Raw genomic sequence first — 6,354 nt, 5'->3', positions numbered from 1 at the left:
AAAAAGTCCCGCCCACGGAAATGTTTCGTTGATCTTAAAAGATAAATAAAGCCCTTCCCCCCGCCCTGCCCCCCCCCCCCCGGTTTTTGTTTCTTTGCAAGAATATCCTCATTCTGTAGGGATGGAAATCTCTTACCCAAAGGCCTCTTTGGAAACATGTTCCTGGTGAAGCATAGCTCAGGCAGAGACATATGGATGGAATTTATCTTTAGCTCCCCAGGGTTTTAAAATTTGTTTAAAAAACTTTTTTTAAGCATTTAAAAGTTAACATTTTGCTCAATCCAAGCGCTATGAATAACTTCCTCTCCTAGCTTTGTTTTGCATAATCACTTACCCCGCTTCATACACACAACCCAAGCAACACAGCCTCTTGTCACCAGTTCCTAGGAAATAAGACTGCAGAGCAAGTCCTCCTAACCACCTCCAAGCATGCATTTGCCTACTTAACAAAAATTCGCTGTAAGCTCCAGTTTCAAACTTGCTGCAATTTCTTTGGAACAAGGAGAGAAATCCAGGCCCAAGATCAGCTGTGGCTAGATGGAGCCTGGCTATGACTTCACTGATGTCTCAATAAATCTTTAATTGCAAGATGCCCCAGAATGCAGTCACTGGTTTCTCTAACCACTCATTTTTCTTCATTGGCTGTTGGCTACCTGCCCCTTCCTCCAAACACACACATTCACACGTGCACGCACACACACGCACACACTCACGCACGCGTGCCCTTCCATTGCCCTACCGTTAAAAGGATTGCTTCCTTTCAAGGGCGATTTTTTTATATTGGAGTATAGTTGATTTACAGTGTTGTGTTCATTTCTGCTGTACAGCAAAGTGATTCAGTTATACATATATAGACATTCTTTTTCATATTCTTTTCCATCACGGTTTATCACAGGTTATTGAATAGAGTTCCCTGTGCTCTACAGTAGAACCTTGTTGTTTATCCATCCTATATATAATAGCTTACATCAGCTAACCTCAACCTCCCAGGTGGAAAACTTTTTTAGCATCGGGCATCAGTTTCACATAGTAGTGGAAATAACAACAGCAGCTAGGATTACAGAAGAGTTACTATGTAGCAGATACTACACAGGACAGCTACCACTGTCATATACTATCTTATTTAATGTGGATAAAACTGTGAATTAAGACATATTGGCCTCACTTATAAATGAAGAAATTGAGACTTGCTGTAGGAAAGACACTTCCAAGGCTTAATCTGGGCTCCAAAGCCCAGATTCAGTCAAGGGTTCCTCACTTCTTCAGCCTTTTCCCAGGGCCTCATCTGTGTTGTGGGTTGTACAGTCTAACGCTAGCTGATTTCAACTCTGCTCATAACAGTAGTAACCCTGGTATCTCCTCCTCCTTTATGAACTTCTCTCCTGAGCTGCATCATAGCTGGGGAGATAAGAAAGCAGTTTTGGAAGTCAAGCTACATGGGTACAAAGCTTGGCTCTCCATTTATTAAGTATCTGTGTGACCTTGGGCCAATCAACCTCTCTAGGTTTGTTTGTTTTTTCATCTGTAAAATGGGGGTGAAAGATTACACTTACTCCTTAGATCACTGCTATTGTGCGACTATGTAAGAAAATGCACATAAAGGGCTTAACACCGTGTGTGAACAAAGCCCATTCTCAACAAATATTAGTTATTATAGTTATTTCCAGCTTACTATGGGCCTGACCACCTAAAGAACCCCTTCGTCCAATAACTCCACCCGCAGGCCTGCTTACTGGTCACAAACACAGGCTTTTCGGTCAGACTGCCTGGGCTAGGTCTGGGCTGGGCTTAAGAATCTGCATTTTAAAAAAGTACTGCCAGGGGACTAGGACATGGTGCATCTAGGAATCACACTTTGAAAAATGCTTTTCTTTTTGGAGCCCATAAAAATGCAACCATCCCACTCCTTGTCATATATCCGGAGAAAACACTTATTCGAAAAGATACATGCACCCCAATGTTCATAGCAGCACTATTCACAATAGCCAAGACATGGAAGCAATCTAAATGTCCATCGACAGGTGAATGGATAAAGATGCGGTATATATATATATATATACAATGGAATGTCACTCAGCCATAAAAAAGAATGAAATATTGCCATTTGCAGCAACATGAATGCACCTAGGGATTATCATACTAAGTGAAGTAAGTCAGACAGAGAAAGACAAATATCGTATGATATCACTTACATGTGGAATCTAAAATATGACTCAAGTGAATTTATTCATAAAACAGAAACAGACTCACAGACATAGAAAACAAACTTACGGTTACCAAAAGGGAAGGGGGTGGAGGAGGGATAAACTGAGAGTTTGGGATTAGCAGATGCAAACTACTATATATAAAATAGATAAACAACAAGGTCCTACTGTATAGTCCAGGGAACTATATTCTATCTCCTGTAATAAATCATAATGGTAAGGAGTATGAAAAAGAATTATATATCTATATAACTGAATCACTTTGCTGTACACCAGAAATTAACACAACATTGTAAATCAATCATACTTCAATTAAAAAATGCAACCTTGGGCTTCCCTGGTGGCGCAGTGGTTGAGAGTCCGCCTGCCGATGCAGGGGACGCGGGTTCGTGTCCCGGTCCGGGAAGACCCCACATGCCGCGGAGCGGCTGGGCCCGTGAGTCATGGCCGCTGGGCCTGCGCGTCCGGAGCCTGTGCTCCGCAACGGGAGAGGCCACAGCAGTGAGAGGCCCGCGTGCCGCAAAAAAAAAAAGCAACCTTGTCCACAAAGATTATTTTATGTAACACGTTCCTATTCCTCTTCAGGACATTAAGCATCTCGTTGCTAATAACTGTATCTTCTCTGCCTTGTCTGCTGGGAAGCTCAGCACTGAATGTGTGGGCCAACATCTGCAAAGGTCCAGAACTCTGCGTGTGCATTTGGGTCTGTTACATGTAACTCGGGCTTTAGCTCCCTTTTGTGTTTTTCCTCTACTTTGGCTCACTCTATTGCTATTTTTACCCTTTTACTATTCTGTGTGTTTTGTCAGCCTTCCCAAATCTTCTGGGGGGGTGTTACACAAAGTGTATATAAATAATATACCTATCCTACTCCACACTCCCTGATTCTTTGCAACTTTTATGAAAACATTTGTGCCTTAAGCTGTGATTAGTTCTGTCCATGGTCATCTCTTACATTTACTTGGGCAGTAACTGTGTGGGCTGAATCTTCTCCATGTCTGCACTTCCCATAGCACAGGAAACGGTACGCTTGATGTGTTGGCATTGTATATGCCTGCCACTCACATTGATGGCTACGTACATGCAAGACCGTGAGCTCTGGCCAGCTGGCTATACGGTGTTTTGGCTGCCATAAACAGATATTCACTAGAGCTAATGCATGCATTCCAGAGATACAGCTTTTATGAACTTATCCAATTAACTTTGTCACTGATTTGGATGTAATGATTAATGCTAACGTTGTTTGCTGCCATATGGATTACCCCCAACACAATAATAAATTATTAGCTTGTAGAGATAAGTGATTTTACATGCAGAAGAAAACAATGTGTACCACAGGAACAAAGTCTTGTACAAAATATGTACAAGACTACAGCCCATGCTGGCAAACACACTGCCTGTTCAACCTCTGAACTATGGCTTGTTGCAAACTCGCGTGAGGCTAAACTTGGGTGCTGGGAAACATTAACCTTGAAAAGCTTTAAACTGTTAGGGGCAGGAGGAAGAGTCTGATGGAATTAAGATGGAATAATGACCAAGAGACCTGAGTAACGTCCAAACCCAGCCTCCAGTCACAACCGTTCTGCCCAGGAAGGTCTTTGAGATCAATGCGCCAAAGGACAACGGCCCGTGAGAAATCAAGTGACTTTCTCTTAGTAGAATTCGGGGAAGCTGAGCTTGTGCGTGAAGCCCAACTGGGAGTCCCTTAGCCCTCAAAACCAGCTCCAGTATCTCTTCCTAAACTACCTGTGTCCACCAGAGTCCAGTAAAGAGGTAGATGATGCACTCAGTTCTTTAAAAAGAGTTGATTTGCGAAGGTGTGGGGGGAACTCAGGGAAAGCAACCAAGGCTGATGGCTGGGTATCTCGGGGTCAGTCACTGCAGGACTCCTCAGCACCTCCTCATTCCCACCTGACAGCCTTTGTCCTAGCTGTGCCCTCCTCCCGGGATGCCTGGCCCCTCCTCAGCATGTGGTCTCAGCTCAGTGCTGGCTGCTCAGGGAGCTCTCCTGTCTGCCACTTAGCCTCCAGGAAGTAATCGCCATCTCGTGTGAAGGTTGTGTTGAAGCTGAGCTCTTGGAAATCTGAGTAGCCATCAGGAGGCAGCATCAAGTCTCACAGAGTGAGCCTGCCATGAGTTCCCTTCCACTTTGGGCCCGGCTGCAGTTTCACAGGACCTCCAACAGGGGTGAAAATTCCTGCTCTTCTTACCTTTGTGAGTGTATCTCATGGATGAGTGAGCTGAGCGAGAAGCAGTGGGAAGGCTCAGCGATAGAATATACAGGATGTATTTATTTGATTGCATGGTGATGTATTGATCTCATGTTAAAACATAAGCTCTTGGGCTTCCCGGGTGGCGCAGTGCTTGAGAGTCCGCCTGCCGATGCAGGAGACGCGGGTTCGTGCCCCGTTTCAGGAAGATCCCACATGCCGCGGAGCGGCTGGGCCCGTGAGCCATGGCCACTGAGCCTGCGCGTCCGGAGCCTGTGCTCCGCAAATGGGAGAGGCCACAACAGTGAGAGGCCCGCATAACGCAAGAAAAAAAAAAAAAGAAAAAAAAACATAAGCTCTCAGACACCAGGGGTATCTTCTTGTTCATGATTTTCATCTCTAGCCCACAGTAGGTGCTCAACAGATCTTTGATGAATGGATGGATTCATAAATGAAGAATCAGTGACAGTTTTGCACGTGTAGCCACACAGGGGAACTCGTCACTACCTCAAGCATAAAGGATGTGGACAAAAAGCCATGGGAGGGACTTCCCTGGTGGTCCAGTGGTTAAGACTCCGTGCTCCCAATGCAGGGGGCCTGGGTTCGATCCCTGGTCAGGGAACTAGATCTCGCATGCCGCAACTAAAAGATCCTGTATGTCGCAACTAAAGATCCCGTGCGTGGCAACAAAGATCCCGGATGCTGCAACTAAGACCTGGCTCAGCCAAATAAATAAATAAATATATTTTTTAAAAAAGTCAACTGAATACAAAACTTTAAAAAAAAAAAAAAAGCCAGAGGACATGAGAGGAGTATTAGATGGCCAGTAGAAGTCGTTATGCGTGCGCTACAATGCCTGTAGGGGATGCCTGTAGGGGATGCCCGTAGGGGACACGTCTCTGATTAGGCTCTCCTAAAGTAGGAGTATATTTCCACATCTTTAAAGATACTCTAGCAGGGAATGACCAGCTGGAATGCGGTAATGGGGATTCGAGGTGGGGCTGGGGGAGTGAGAAAAACGGTTTAGACTTCAGATATTCTTTTGAAACATCTGATTTTTTTTAAAGGTACAAGTGATTTTTTAAATTATTTTTTGAATGTTTTTGGAGTACAGTTGATTTACAATGTTGTGTTAGTTTCAGGTGTACAGCAAAGTGAATCAGTTATACATATACATATAGCCACTCTTTTTTAGATTCTTTTCCCGTATAGGTCATCACAGAGTATTGAGTAGAGTTCCCTGTGCTATGCGGTAGGTCCTTATTAGTTATCTATTTAATACATAGTAGTGTGTATATGTCAATCCCAACATCCCAATTTGTCCCTCCCTCCCCCTTCCCCCCAGTAACCATAAATTTTGAAACATCTGATGTTAATATCAGGTTACTATCAGATGTTAATCTCATAAATAGGAAGTGTTCAATCAACTTGCTCCAAGGCCTCTGGGCCTTGACTCACGCTGTTTCCCCCTGTACCGGATGCCCTTCTTTCTTAGTGTGATGAACTCTCAGTCCCAGCATCTCAAAGCCACAGCTCCTTTGTGAAGCCGTTGATGCCCTCCCACAGAGCTCATCTCCAACCTCGGTGCCCCCTGTTCTTCTGCACATGCAGCCAGCACAGCGCATTTCAGCCACCAGGGCCTGTCTGTATATCTGTTTCTCTGATGGAGCACCCATCCGCTGAGGGATCGGCCCCGCTGCTTTCTTCAGCTTTGCCCATCATCCGAGGGCCCGCCCCAAGCCCTGCACAAAGCAGATGCTCAGCAAACACCTGCCGATTGACCTGTTGATGGAGGCCCAGGAAGACGAGCAAATAGGCGAAGGAGGAATGAGTAAGACAGTCAGCAAGTCAGTCAATGGGACCCGCTTAGAACATGAAAAAGCAAGTATATGAACGAAAGCATGAGTACAAAAAGGAATAAATCAGGAAGTGCAGGAATG

General features: G+C 44.7%; 1 protein-coding gene across 1 annotated transcript in view; it reads right to left on the bottom strand.

Moving 5' to 3' along the window:
- FAM135B (family with sequence similarity 135 member B) overlaps positions 1 to 6,354 on the bottom strand; it is a 166,893-nt gene that overhangs the window by 87,658 nt on the left and 72,881 nt on the right. The window lies entirely within an intron of this gene.

This window comes from Lipotes vexillifer, unplaced genomic scaffold (assembly GCF_000442215.2).
Source record: "Lipotes vexillifer unplaced genomic scaffold, Lipotes_vexillifer_v1.1 scaffold394, whole genome shotgun sequence".
Classification (NCBI taxonomy): Eukaryota; Metazoa; Chordata; class Mammalia; order Artiodactyla; family Lipotidae; genus Lipotes; species Lipotes vexillifer.
The sequence above is the reverse complement of the archived record's forward strand: the minus strand, read 5'-3'. Positions and strand labels throughout refer to the sequence as shown.